At 31.5% G+C, this 16,056-nt stretch overlaps 2 long non-coding RNA genes across 2 annotated transcripts; one reads left to right on the plus strand and one right to left on the minus strand.

Moving 5' to 3' along the window:
* The first annotated feature begins 3,777 nt into the window (after window positions 1-3,777).
* LOC133186146 (uncharacterized) lies at window positions 3,778-5,596 on the plus strand. Its single transcript, XR_009721009.1, has 3 exons — window positions 3,778-3,866; window positions 4,509-4,650; window positions 5,346-5,596. It is a non-coding gene; the product is annotated as an uncharacterized LOC133186146 (long non-coding RNA).
* A 994-nt stretch (window positions 5,597-6,590) lies between these two features.
* LOC133186145 (uncharacterized) lies at window positions 6,591-10,379 on the minus strand. Its single transcript, XR_009721008.1, has 3 exons — window positions 10,322-10,379; window positions 8,903-8,997; window positions 6,591-6,694 (listed from the first exon to the last, which is right to left on the minus strand). It is a non-coding gene; the product is annotated as an uncharacterized LOC133186145 (long non-coding RNA).
* Window positions 10,380-16,056: the final 5,677 nt, after the last annotated feature.

Raw genomic sequence — 16,056 nt, forward strand, 5'->3', positions numbered from 1 at the left:
ATGTTTGTTTCAAATAAAAATGTTGAAAACTTATAAACACGTTTAAGTGTTTATTTATTTTGTAAATTAAACACGTTGAAGTGTTTAAAAAATGACATATAAACATGTTTAAGTGATTATTATCTGTTGCATCGAATAAACATGTTTAAGTGTTTAAGTGTTTAGGTTGAACGTGTTTATTAATAAAACATGAAATATTTAAATTTTAAACACGTACTGTGTTTATTTAGTAAACTCCTTGTGTTTATTCAGTGTTTAATCTTTAAACATTTTGTGTTTTTAAGTGTTTAGTATTTAAACAGAATGAGAAGGAAGTATTTAAATATTAAACCCCATGTGTTTAGAATTTAAACATTCTAACGTGTTTATTTCTTAAACACTTCATGAAGTGTTTAAATTTTAAACGTGTTAAAGTGTTTATTATCTGTGGCAAATTGGTGTTTATTTTTAAAACACTTATTTTTTACAGTGTAAAGAAACACAGATGAGAAAAACAGTTCAAATAAATGAGGCTGTATGCCAAATTCCAGCTGTTGATGTTTTCGTTGCTGCCGTTTATTCTCACCAGTGGTATATTGGCAAAGTTACAGAGAGGGATGATGAAGAGCAGGAGGGTCAGATGAATTTCATGACCAAAGCGGGCAAATAAGGAGAAACATATAAGTGGTCTTCTGAAAAAGATGAGATATGGATTAAATCAGCTCATATTTTAATGGATACAACCCCCCCAGTTCCTGTAGGGAAAAGATCCACGTTTTTTCGCCTGGAAAGTGAGGTTGAGGAAGCTATAAACAATTATAAATTTCAAGATGTGCTTATTTATGTGTTCAATGTGCTTATTTACAAGTTTAGAATATATTATCTAATCAATAATAACCTGTTTTTGATTTTTAATTCTCTCATATTCAGTTGAAAAATATATTTGAAACATACTCCCCGAAAATGTTCACATACTGATATCCGTAACTGTACCAATATTTTGATTTGGGTGAATATAAACTGAACTTGAACTTCAACTCGAAATGTTTATACCGATGACGCTCGTAAATTATCGTCTATCAATTTGAATTTTAAAAATAAAATCAATTATGGTCTATATATAATAAAGAAAATGTAGCTTGTGTCCTTGAGCATGTAATAAAAAATCAAAACCCGTATTTTTGACGTTATCATTAAATTAGCTTTACGTCGGACTTGACCGTGCGACATGCGTATACACAATATTTACACCTATCAGTCATTCTACAAAACACATTTACCGTTGTAATATCTTAATTATAAATTTTAAGATCGATTTCAACTCTAAGGCTTAACATACACACTTGGTTTTGTTAATATTTACCGATATACATGCAATAAAGTCATAGATAACAATCCATAAGCCTCTGACAAAATTATTTGATATATCACTTAGCAGTGGAACACTCCCTAACATTTGGAAAATTGCCCAGGTCACACCTGCTTATAAAAATAAAGAAAATGCAGATGATGTCAATAACTACAGACCAATATCAGTAACATCTGTTATTTGAAAATTAATAGAAAAAAATATTGTCAAGCATCTACACAACTATATATTTGAAAATAATTTACTATATAAGTTCCAGTCTGCTTTTCAAACACTCAGGTGACTCAACCACTAATCAGTTGGTGGAAATCTATAATGCTTTTATATTCAATCTTGATAAAGGGCGGGATGTAAGATTTGTGTTTTGTGACATATATAAAGCCTTTGATAGGGTTTGGCATGAAGGAATCTTATTTAAATTAAGGGAAATTGGAATATCGGATCAAATTGTAAACTGGGTTAAAAATTACTTGGCAAATAGAAAACAAAGGGTGGTCCTTGATGGTTATGCATCAGCTATTGTATCAACTAGTTCAGGTTTCCCCAAGGGTCTGTTCTCGGACCTTTCTTGTTCCTATTATATATTAATGATATTTCTTCAAACTTAAGGAGGGGTTCTTGTCTGGTTTCTGACTAGATGAAATATTCAAAGTAATTTGCTTATATGTCTTATATATTTACATGTAAGAGATTTAAAAGATCATATTTTTCTTTCCCCATCATAATTGTACAACTTAAAATAGAAATGGTAAACTGAGTTTGAAATCTAGCAGGGACTATATTTTTGGCGGAACAGCGGCATATGAAAATATCTCCTTTTCTGCCTCTCAAAATTACTATAGAGCAATGAATTTAGTTTAAAATTTTTAAACAATCAGAGACGAAAAGAAAATTTCGAATGTAAGTAAAATTAATAATAATGGACTGAAGTTTCAAAATATATCAAATAAATATACTGAAACGCAAAAGAAACGCAACATCCTACTTTAGGGGGAAATATTATATATAGGATATAATTTTGTATCTAAAAAGTAAGGATATCTTCAACTTTGTAAATATCGGTAATTTAACGGTTGAATGATTTTCATACCATTACCGGAAGTTAAGTTTGAGTCCGCTTAACAGAAATCAAAAATTGCATGTTTAACAAAACATTTGGCAATAATATGGACTTTTATTTAATGGTTTGTATCTGTTCATCATAAGTAATGCACCAATATTCCGAAAAATAAATTATCCTTTCTTTTCCGTAAGCTATGCCAAGGCTTCCTGAAAATGACTTAAGTACGCATTTTCATTGCTCTAGCTGGAAAATCTCAAAATAAAGGTGATGGAGAGTTGCAGATACAAATATGCAATATACATCACGCCTCAAGAGGCTCTTACGTATCATTAGCATAAATGACAGTCCTTGGACCGGAAGTCCAAGGGTTACTACACTGCGCTAGGCTAGAGGAAATTCGACCTCGTCATCTTAAAAACAGGCATTTAAAAATGGCAAAGAATGTTTCTTTCGCTCAGATCTCGAGACCGATGAACCTACTGCATTGTAGAAATCAAGCTGCAATTGTTGTGCATGGCAGTCTTGCACGCTGTTATTGAATGGCCGGGGTGGGGGGTGTTTTAACAGTCATGAGTTTATGAGGCGCCGTTTTGGTATTTACTGCCAAAAAGTGATATCACCTATTCGAATAGGTGATATCACCTATTCAATTGGTGATATCACCTATTCGAATAAGTGATATCACCTATTCAGCTTCTGAATAGGTGATATCACCTATTCGAATAGGTGATATCACCTATTCGAATAAGTGATATCACCTATTCGAATAGGTGATATCACCTATTCGATTTGAATTGGTGATATCACCTATTCGAATAGGTGATATCACTTATTCGAATAGGTGATATCACCTATTCGAATAGGTGATATCACCCATTCAAATAGGTGATATCACTTATTCCTTTTGAATAGGTGATATCACTTATTCGAATAGGTGATATCACCTATTCAAATCAAATAGGTGATATCACCTATTCGAATAGGTGATATCACTTATTCGAATAGGTGATATCACTTAATCATTTTGAATAGGTGATATCACTTATTCAAATAGGTGATATCACCTATTCAAATTATTTATGAAATAACAACTGCTCCAAAGACTATAGCTTTAATTCTCATTTACTTTCACTTTCGTTTTATAACTTACCATTCTTGCAGACAATGGATTACAGCTTCGCATTTAGTTTTAAGCACCCCAGTAGAATTTGTTGTTTGTTTTGCTCACAAATTATATTTATTACACTTATCTATCATGTATACTATAGGAAAATTCAAAGGGTCTGTAAGTCTCGTTGACTTTCACTTTCGTTTTATAACTCCCGGGTTATTGAGCGTTCTTGGAGACAATGGATTACTGAAGTTGTAAGCATCGCAGTGGAATTATTAAACTTGTAGTTTGTTTTGATCCCCGATTGTTGCAAAGAAGAGGAGAAAGTGGATTGATAGATGCAGGTAAATAGCGTTTAATTGCTTTATTTTTTCATTACATAACGTAAACACAAGCTATTCCGAGGGGGCCAAGATTAGCCAACATACTTAAGCAGAAAGGGAAATTTAAATCGTTTTTATGCTAAAATCGTCTGTATTCAAAAGGTACGCTTATCTACAGATTGGTTTCATAAATTTAAAGCATTGACTTAGCTTACAGTGGTATAATTTGGAGTATTGGACAGGTATACATGAGTTTGGGATATTGAATGCGATGTCATTGAAAGCAAATAAAAAAAATAGATGTACCCAAATGCATCGACCATGGGAATACAAAGTTGAATACCACGTCTATAACATATGATCTTTGTAGAAAACACATTCTTTTTTTTTTAAATTACTACAATAAATAAAAATGGTCAGCTCATTCTGTAGGCTATAAGCTGCCCTGTCTATTCGGAAATAAAAATGGTCACACACACTCAAAAAATAATCATTTTTTATTCTACAAAGAAGAAGGCATTTTTTTCATTTACACATACAAACTGTATTAACCGTCAAGTTTCATGACCCCCCCCCCCCCCCTTGCCAATAATCCTACAATTATGAGACAGACTTTTTTTCTTGAAATAGGCATTTTTCTCCATTTGTCATTATATATTACAGGGCTGCACAAGGTACTGAAAAAGGGACAGTGCTTTGAGTGAATGTGTTATCCATGTATCTGCAAATGAAGCAGATCCCCCAGTGAAGAGTGTGACAACTTCCAACTTCCAAGTTGTTAATGACGGAACTCCATTTAAATCAGGTACAGGTCAAAGTTTTGGCTGCACATTTCTTTTACAATATTCAAAACATAATAATTCAGGATCAAGTTCACACAAGCTCACATTCCATGGTTACTTACAGCACCATTATGCTAGATAAATTTGTTATGATACACTTTCATGTTAAATAGTCAAATTTGATTGGTTTAAAAAACATTTGTTAACAAGTACTATTACCATACTGTATGCCAAACATTACATCCCAAATGGTTGAAAATGCATGACTACGGGTAACAGTATATACAGTAATAAAAAATGTTAACTGTGCAGAATGTTTGCACATTTGTTTCACCTTGATGTTCTCTTTAAAATGCATTTTATGACAAGAAAAATATTACCTGTTTATTTTGGGTGATGTAAAATTCTTACCCCTTAAAAACCATTGCTGACCGAGGTGAGGTCAGCGATGGTTTTTGTGGTATAACAATTTCACGTTATCCTACTAAACATGTAATATTTTTATGTTATATGTACTTCTATTTGTAAATGTTAATGACTGTGAAAAACATAAATATTTATAAATTAGTAAAATCAATTTAATACACTATAAATACACAAAAGGACAAATTTGTACATAATTCTCTATGATTAGGTTAATTAGTTTATATAAAGGATGTAAATGGGCATGATATATCATTGTTAATATTCAAGAAAGTGTTAACTGTCTTTCTTGTAGATGCTCCTTTCCATCTGATGTTTTCCAGGTTTTTGTGAAAAGTTTTCTTAAAAAATGGCACCATTCAACCACAAATACTATGCCAGTGGAACTGTGATATCAATCAACTGCTTATGACACTGTTAATTGGCAGAGAAATTATTTTTTTTTTATTTGGGACAAGCAATCTGTTTCAAACATTTTATGCCTGCAAATTGGTACATGTACTTCATGAAATGCTTGAAGGATGCTAAAGGCTACTGAAATTCCAAGCCAGAAGAAATTCAAAAGGATTGATACAAAAGTCATTTGAAGTTTTCTATTCTTAGTGATGAGTGTTTTTCAGGATGCCCTCTGATATCATAGCTACAACTGGTCACTGTCCTTTGTTAGTTACACATGCAGACATCTTATTAAGGCAGTGATATAAGTAGCTCGAAGTGGATGCTTTATTGTTTTCCTCAGATTTATAACCTGGATTGATCTCTGATACAGTAATTTAAAGCCATGTCTTTTCACTGTCACAAAGTACTGAAATAAAAATAATTTTGATTAAAATATTTTTTTTAAATTCATATCATTAAATTTTTAAGCTACAGAAATTCAAATTAATTACCTATTAGTAAATAGAAATCTTTAATTGATTAGCAAGCCTTTGCATTGTCAGATCCTTTTCTGAAAGGACCATTTACCTTTAACAACGTCAGGACAGGTGAGGCAACTGGCTGGTCTTCATGCTGGAAGTGTGTGTTAACTCTGTAATCTTTTTAAACAAAACCATCCAGTGATGTCCTAAGATTGCCAGATGAGCAGACATATACCTGTATTTAAGAAAGATTCTGTAACATGACATAGAATTTTTGCACAGCTTGACACACAACTGATGGTAACTTAGGTGCCTGCAAAATAATAAATCTGGCACATATTTATTTATTTGATACAAATCAGAACAAAATTTGTCCTTTTACAGAACAAATTATTTTCATTATAAAGAAAAGAGAAATGCATATGTACTGTGTTAATACATATAACCTGTATTATTGGATATTTTCACCCCATTCTAATTTTTAAAATATTCTCTCTTTCACCCTTGAAAACAATTTTGCCCTTTTCAAATTTGATCAGACACATTTGTGTTTAAAAGATATATGCTGCCTTCTTCGAATTTGTCCCATTTTAAATTCACCTACTTGTAAGGAGGGCAGAATGAGAAAAATAAAACTGGGGCGAAAAATTTCCAGAACAAAGTACCATTACTTGCCTGCCTGTTGTACTATAACTCCTCCAGCCTTACAATATTCTATAATCATTGCTTTCATGCAATACCCCCCAGTGGATTGATGGTCTCTTTTCCAAATTATATGCACTTTCTAAAAAGAATGAATTTGTCAATTTATAAAATTTAGTATTACAAGTTAATAAAGACAGTAAAACAATGTTAACAACATTTATATGCAAATGAACCTCTGTATAAATCACTAATAAATGATTGACAACTTGTATGGAATATATCGAATACCCTTAATTTTGCATTTGGAAACTCAGCATTAAGGCCAAACAAAAAAATATGTGTGGTTCCGGTTACACCTCCAAAAAAATAGGGTAGGTAGGGATTTTTTTTTTTTTTTTTTTTTTTTTGTACAAAATGATTTTCTAAATTTTTCTAAATAATACCTATTTCTTTTTGTTAGCATAAGTGAACTATTTTATGTGTAGAGTGTTAGATATGTTTTCTCTTAAGCATATGGATTAGATATGTGCTTTAATGTGTGAATAAAATGTCTTGGGTATTTAAACAGTTGTCTGCCAATTCTATTCATTCGAGTTCATACTCATCTAGAAAATACAATGTTTGAAGAAAATCAGCATGAGCAAATTGAATTATTTAACTGTTATTTGGATATTATATTTTCTTTTTTTAGAATGTTAAGTGTTTACGAAGATAATATGTGCTATCCTTGTTTTTAAAGGATGATATTAATTTCAGAATTGTATATTATAAGTAAAATTAATGGATATCTTAAGCATTATACATTAAATCTTAAATATAGATCATGATTTCTCTATCGGAAGTCTTTATACAGGTATATAAAATCTAAAATTGTACATTATAGAATGCGAAAAAACAGAAATATTTTGTGAAGAGCTGAGTATATAACTCATAACTAATAAATGTTTTGTTTATTTTGAATTCAGTCTTTTCCAACTATGGTTCAGAAAAGAAATGTTTTATTTGTGGATGAACAGAGTGAAGGAGAAAATAAGTGGCATTTCGATGTGGCGTTAAATATACTAGTCAACATTGGAAGGGGGCACCCTAGTTATGAATATGAAACAAATATTTTTAAATCAAAAATAATGAAAACACAATCTTTTCTTTTTGTAAAAAATAAAGTCCAAAGTGAACATCCTTTTTTTAAAATCAGTGTTTATAAATGAAATTAATTAATTACTTTTATCCAGAACAGTTCTTATTTTACTTAATAATAAATTCTGAACTATAAACTAGAAAACGGACATGAGAGTTCTGCTAAGAGCTGTCGGAGGAAAAGAATGTGACACCTACACTTTGTACAGTAATGTTTAAAACAAAATAAATCACCTAAGCAAGATGACATAGAATCATTCAAATTTGTCAGAATTACAAATATTTAATATTATTAAAATTTTAAATCCTTTCATGAAACCTTTTTGCCTCATTGAAGACTTCATACTTCCAAGCTCATTTCTCATATATATTGGTGTTTTGCAAGTTGACTTTATTCATGTAAAATCAGCAGTCTTCTTTTTCACTTTTCCTCATGAACTGTTTTTTTTTTCTACTTTCGGTTTAAAAGAAAGGATCCTGATATAAATTATTTAATAGTTTACAAGTTAATCTATCTTACACATTGGGCTAATTCTTGCGTAATCAATGCAATCAAATAAATGTTTTCTCATGTTATCTTCCCCCTAACTCCAAAAAACGTTACCTGGCCAGCTGTCTGTGTGCTTTCAAGCGAGAAGTGATTTCCTATCCTGACTTCACACCTTTGCGTGCATTAAATAATAAAGGGGCTAATCAGCATGCACTTGTTATAAACCAGCTGTAAACAGAGCAACTAACTGAATCTCGCCACTCTTGGGCATATTTATTTAATTTTGGCAACCAAAAAACAAACAAACAAAAAAACATGGCGCTGGAAAAAGGTATACTGCCACGCCATGCTAGCTTGCTTTAGATTTAACACCATCAAACACTTGCACTACGTGTTGAAACGATTTTTGCATGGAGGCCGCCATTGCTGGAACTAAAACTAATACCGAAGTGGATGACGGAAATCGCGGAAAATTCTGGAAAATAAATTTGAATATTGCCGAAAAAAAGTTTAGGGTCGGGGATCTAAAATAGGGACGGTCAGGTAATGGGAACCACACATTTTTTTTTTATTTGGCCTAATAATATTCCATACATGATTGAGCTGTCACCTGATGAACCTTTAATTCTTTTCTATTTTTATTTTTTATATGCTTTATATGTATATGAATTATAAGTAAATGTAAGTCCAAAAACTTATTTTGTGACATCAATTTCATACCTGTATTTGAGTTGCCTTTTTGAGGATATACCGGGTAGATTATTCAAAGTCGATGTACATGTAGTCTTAGATGCTGCAGTTCTCTTGTACTTTAGCTATAAAATAAATCTTAATGTATACAATTGTGTAAGATGAAAGAATATTTCAAACACTGCATGAAACAGACCAAAACTTTAACCAAAATATCCTCTATAACATGCTCTCTAAACTGAAGAATATGGTCATATAATTGCAGTCATATGAATTTTGTTCAATGATAAATGCAGAGAGAATTTGCAGAATATATAAAGAAAGTTTTATCGTTGGGATTGGGAAATAAGCACGTCTAGTACAATCTCTTAATTTAGCTATATAGCTTGAAATAGCTATTTAGCTTTATTAAGCTATTCAAAATAGCTTGATTTAGCTATTTATATGCAGTTTTGCATGTATTTGACTATTCATATATGTGCTATGGGCTATCGAAACAACAAGCAAAATCAAAGATAGCTCCAACTTTGCAACTTTTGATTACTTTTAAGCAAAAGATAAATTTCTATTATTTGAGTAACTGTCCACTACCTTGTGTGCATTGAGGCATGGATAAGTATGATTGCTTCTCATTGAATGTACAGAATTAATCAATTATCTTGTTGACCATAATTGGCCTCCTTTATAAATTCATTGAAGAAGTAACTGTATCAATTGCATATGTAGCCCAAAAACTTTTAGAATTTGAGTACAAAGTCTCTTTTGTTTCTATTTTCCTAATTATCTCCCCTTGTTTAAGGGTCACAACCCTAGTTTTAGTATAAACGGAAGCCCTTGGCCCAAGGATACCCTGTGACAAATTTGACAATAATTGGCCAAAGGGTTCTTGAGTTATGGCCCATATTCTAAAAAGTTTACGCACACCGCACAAATGGCCATAGCATTAGCTCTTTGGGCCTTTGGCTCAGAAGAGCTTAAAAAATGAACCTCTTACATTGACTTTTGGTCCAATATTTTTTTTTACAGTTTTTTGTTTAGTTTTTTGATGAACAGTGTACAGTATTTTCACCCAAATTCCTGTATTTTGAGGACTGCTGTACAGTATTTGGGCCTAAAAATTATCACATGTATGCAAGGAGATTTTAATGAGTGAGTTTTAAATGCATCAATTTCAGATGAGTTCAAGGTTGAGTATCATCACTGCACCAAGGTGCGACTTTTTGTGCATGCTGAGAAAAGTATACATTTAAGAAAAAGTGTGATAAAATAGCTAAATTAAGCTATTCTGAACAGCTTAATAAAGCTATATATATATATAGCTAAATCAAAAGATTGTACTGGACCTGATAAGTGCTTTCAAACATTGAATACTTAAAAAACTAGACCTACTGACATGCAACAGCTAAATTTTTGTTGATAAATGAAGCGTTTTCTGAACAAATTATTTACCCAAACAAAGGTGATGCTGTCACAAGATGACATTCGTACCCATCTGACACTTACACTATTCCTCCTTAATCAGCTGGTAATAACATCATTATCCTCGAATTCAAGAAAAATCTGTTAATAAATTAGTTGGAATGATGATAACAAAACTATTCTAATCAGATACAAATGTATAATATAAGACTTCTATTTCACCCAAGAATACCCAAGAAGCAGGTGACATTCTCTGACTTGTTTACCTGTACTTCGATCGAAATTCTCCTCCTACTTGCTCGCACCCAAGCTTTTACGACCCTCAATTTATCCATCGTAAGTCGGAGAACCCTCCAGCTTTGTACAACTGCTTAAACTTCCCTTATACGCTTTGTGTAAACCATAAACATGCATGACCCAATACACATCTCCATGTGTGAGGTACCTGGAAGTTAATATTATCGAAAAATCTCGCGAGTCACGTGACGAGACTTACAGACCCTAACGCAGCCCGAATTTGCTTGGTTCCAATGAAAATCTAGATAATCTTGAGGAAGGGAGCATTCATTATTTGTTGTTGTAAGAAATGCGAATAGGTGATATCACCTATTCGAATAGGTGATATCACTCATTCAAATTGAATAGGTGATATCACTTATTCGAATAGGTGATATCACCTATTCAGCACGAATAGGTGATATCACCTATTCGAATAGGTGATATCACCAATTCATTTCGAATAGGTGATATCACCTATTCGAATAAGTGATATCACCTATTCGAATAAGTGATATCACCTATTCGAATAGGTGATATCACCTATTCGAATAGGTGATATCACCTATTCAATTTGAATGAGTGATATCACCTATTCGAATAGGTGATATCACCTATTCGAATAGGTGATATCACTTATTCGAATAGGTGATATCACTTTTTGGCAGTAAATACCAAAACGGCGCCTCATATGAGTTACTTTCTAAAGTTAAAAGATAATCATTTAACATTTTTATCAAATCTCTGATGTTTTTAAATCGAGTTTAACATTACTGAATTCATGTTTGAAAATCATTAGATAAAAAATTCAAATATTTGTAGATCACTGCTTGTTGCGTTTCTTTTGCGTTTCAGTATATTATGATTTTCCAAACAAACTACAATTTTGTTTACTTTTAAAAGCTTACGATCTAATTAGAGATTTGAGCCAAAAATCAGTAAAAAGTGTTTTTTCTCTCTTAGTAAACGGTCAAAACTTTTTGTTTTTGTATCAATTTGTATATTAATATGACTAATTTACCATATGTTAAATTAAGACAAAATTAAATATACGAAGCATATAAAAATAACTACTATATCGTAAAAATCTAAGAAAAATAGAGGAAATTTCGGATCAGCCAATATCTATTTTAGTTAAATTATCTATGTCAATTTGGTAGTATCATCTGATAGACACTATATGGTAATATCTTTTTATGCAAAAAGAAAAATATTTAATATTTTGAAATAGAAGTCGGCATCGCATGATTGGCAATGGTATTTTTTTTTATTCTTAAGGTCAAGGAAAAAGATAATGACGTTGACCCGACCTTGCTTTTAAAATAAAACGGTCAAATTTATAATCTAAATGATACCATCATTTAATGATAATGTCTTCTGAATTTAGGAAAATTTCATTAATTTTTAAATACAAGAAATATGAGAAGAATCCCTCCTTAACAAACAACATTCGTTTATTTGCTGATGATACCTCACTCTACATTATTGTTGACAATGATATAGTCAGTGCTGCAAACTCACTGACAAATGACTTAGAGAAGTTGGATCAGTGGTTAAAACAATGTATAGTTGACTTTAACCCAAAGGAAACGGTGAACATAATTTTTTCCAGAAAAAATATTTCCCATCCCAATGTTAAATTTGGTGTAAATGGTCCGATGTTTGAACCTTCAAACAATCCCACACATTTAGGATTAAACTTTCAGTTGATGCCAATTGGAAATCTCACATACAAATCATATATGAAAAAGCATGTATACGTTTAAATGTTTTACAAATGTTTAATTATTCTCTTTGTGAGATGCGTTAATAAAAATATATATGTCATTTATTAGACCAGTCTTAGAATATGGTGATGTTGTTTGAGATAATTGTAATGAAAAGGAATCATCTTTATTATAGAAGAAGTTCAAATCACTGCTGCAAGAATTATTACAGGAATGAGAGTGAACTTATCAAGAACACTTTTATATGATGAACTGGGGTGGAATACGTTATCTGACAGAAGGAAAGTACATAAATTTATATTATTTTACAAGGTAGTGTATGGGATAGCACCACAATATCTCCAAGATATCCTAAGACCTTGTATCCCCCCATACCCCATATTCATTAAGAAATATAATGATGGTCTTACTTTTCTTATCCCTCAAGCTAGAACAACGTACATCATATATGAATAGTTATTTCCCATCTACAATTAAATTACGGAATAATTTACCATATCATATAGAAATCTACCAACTATAGCTTCTTTCACTAATGCTATTAAAAAGGCTTATTACAGAATTCCCAATGAGCTTTTTAATCATGGTAATCGTAGTCAAAATATTATTCACTGTCAATTAAGAAATAATGCTAGTAGTTTAAATGCTGATTTACAGAAAGATTTTATAAGTGAAAGTTCCAAATGTGAAAACTGGTTTTCATACTAGAAATGTGTATCATTTTTTTCTTTGAGTGTCCATGTTATGTCGATTGAATTGTATATCTAGTATAGACCTGCAACATCCTCTATCTCTAAATCTATTGTTATTTGGTAATAGTAATATATTCCTTATGCTAAAAATGTTAAATTATTTGATTGTGTTCATGAATATATTTTACAAACTTAAAAGTTTCATAGATGATATGAAATTATGTAATTTTATTATTCAAATACACATGCATTGTATTTCATATAATTTATCTTAATTTGCTGTATTTCCCACTTATTATTTTTTACCTCTTTTTTCTCATAAAACCGGTAATCTTTCTTCCCCCACTTTTTTTCTGCTTAATTTCAAATCAATTTTATTATATGTACCTGTAACTATTTCATGTAGTATTATGTATAATTTAAATGAACCTTGTACCTGTGGAGAGGGCTTATATAGGCTATGCCTGCTGCCCAATCCATTTATGTTTCTACATAATAAAATGTGTTCAAATCAAATCAGTTAATTAAATTTTATAATCAAATGCAGTTAATTAATAGTTTTTTATTTGAACACCGTGTAATGTTGAAAAACGTATTCCACTGCAAATCCTATTGTCGCTTCATTCATTTGCAAATTTCAAGATGAAATTTTCAGCCGTATAAGCGTTCCGAATTGATTGCAATGAATGTTAAAAATAAGTTTTAAGAAATGCATGGATCTTCTTTCATGCGAAATCATAGCATGTCGCTGAAGACAATTAACTTCCATAACGATTTTGTTTTAAATTTCACGCACGGAATTCAGATTTCAAAAAGAACTGAAACTTATCTGAAAGTGACCATGGAACCTTATTTCATCGATTCTAGTTGCGAGTCAGCTACTTTAGACCATTACTTTTTTCATATAACAAAATGAATCAGACAAAAACAGTTGTCTCTCTTAAAAATTTAACTTTCGTAACGGTAATTCAGGAAAGTTTTGCATTAAAGGTATAATTTTTTTTATTATTATTTTGGGAGCGAAATGCTTCATACTTTTGTGTAAAATACTAAAACAAATGTTAATTTTCACTATTGCCGAGAATTTTAACTTTTATTGATGGAAATTAACTTCCGTAACGATTAACTTCGATATTTTCCCCGAAATTTTAAATTAATTTCGAATTTATGCGAAACTTCATGAATCATACAAAAAGCGTTCTATACTGAACATCAGAAACGAAAAATTCAGCTTTACTTAAAAATAATAAGACATGATCAAGCATTAACTTCCGTAACATTACCTTACAATCAATGGTACATATATTGAAATTGTTGTAAAAATTTAACGATACCAGATTTGTGGACAATACTTTTTTTCCAAGTTCACCGTATGTCCTTTAGAAAATTATGATGTTCATATTGCTATTTGATACAATTATTTTTTTTCTTCATGTTTTATACCCTGAATTGGTCCTTTTATCGTAGAATGACCGAAATAACATTCGTAAACTAGTTTGTAATGTTTTAATTTTTATATATTTACTATATCATGATCCAAATTAAAATATTACGTTTAGCGGTGCGGTTATTATTAAGAAAATTTTAGCATTTGTCCACGGACTTTATGGACAATCCTCGTAAACATCAAAAACACTATAATTCGTCATTATATTACTTAGTCGAAGACCTAAAGATGCGCTTAATTTCTAAATCTTATCTGTCGTGTACTTCGATGGCCCCTATAGTATATATATACAACCTACTTAGAGGCCTTAATCTTTGTTACTTTCAGTAAATATCTTTATTACATTTTCAACAGTGAAATACTGTGATTTATTTATTGAATAAGTGATATTCTCTCACAGTGTGAAAGGATACCAAAATGATATTCTCTCACAGTGTGAAAGGATATCAAAGTAAGTAAAAAATCATTTTTGGCCTGTCATAAGATAGAGATAGTAACTAACCATCTTGATAGAACTAAAACTGCAAATTTCTTCCCAAATATGTTGCTAAAATCCATGCTATGTAATGTTTTCAATCTCACAACTGCTAAGCTATGACGTCTCAACCGCTCAACTATGACGTCAAACCTAGCTAGGACACTGTGTTAAGAAAAGACAGAGGCAAAGGAAAAATCAAAGAAAATGTAATAAACAGAAAATTCAATGTTTTGTAGATGAATATGGAATTTATTTCACTCGTGAGACAGGATTTTTTTTATATTTTCACTCGTGCTTCGCACTCGTGAAAATATCAAAAAATCCTGTCCCACTCCATAGGCGTCGGAAGCAAAATGAAAGTGGGGTGGCTAATTGAAGGGGGGGGGGGGGCTAACCCAACGAAAAAAGGTAAGCCCCAATTTTCAATACCTATATTATGTCTATCTTTGCAAGAAAAGCGGGGGACTAAGCCCCTCCCCCCAGCCCCCCCCCCCCGGTTCCGACGCCTATGTACTCGTGAAATAAATTCCATATTCATCTACTAAACATTGAATATCCTCTATGTGTACTACGTTATGATGACATAACTTTTCATTTACTTTTACCCAAAAGCATATGGGCCTTATTGATTTCAGAAGTATGAGAAGTCGTGCGTGCATACGTGTTTTTGTTTCTGTAGGATCACAGATCATGCGATGAGAGACCTTCTCATAAATATTGAAACTGCCTACTGATGAAAAAGTTACAAACAATGTCCAAAGTGCTATACGTTGATTGTGTAATATTGATTGATAAGAGTGATAGAGTTCTCAACTAATATTAAACAGTTTGATGGTATGGCCCTGCACTTTTCACCAGAGCATAATTCAGATATCTACTAAAGAATCATTTGAATTCTGAAGTTATTTCCCTTAGACAAGATACGGGTAGTATAAATTATAGAATTAACATATTTTCGGCATTTATCAAATTTAACATCACATAAAGTAAACAAGAATTTTCATTTCTGTAGTTAAAATCTACTCCTTGTGAGAAAATACAAGCGGGTGTAACCTGCTCTTCAAAACTGTCATTTTAGATTGTGAAATTGTAATCTTAAAAACAAGATAAAATATATACCAGCAAAACATAAAAATTGCAATGCT

This window comes from Saccostrea echinata, unplaced genomic scaffold (genome assembly GCF_033153115.1).
Source record: "Saccostrea echinata isolate AGI-Se365-2 ecotype Australia unplaced genomic scaffold, CSIRO_AGI_Sech_v1 ptg000012l, whole genome shotgun sequence".
In the NCBI taxonomy this organism is placed as follows: domain Eukaryota; kingdom Metazoa; phylum Mollusca; class Bivalvia; order Ostreida; family Ostreidae; genus Saccostrea; species Saccostrea echinata.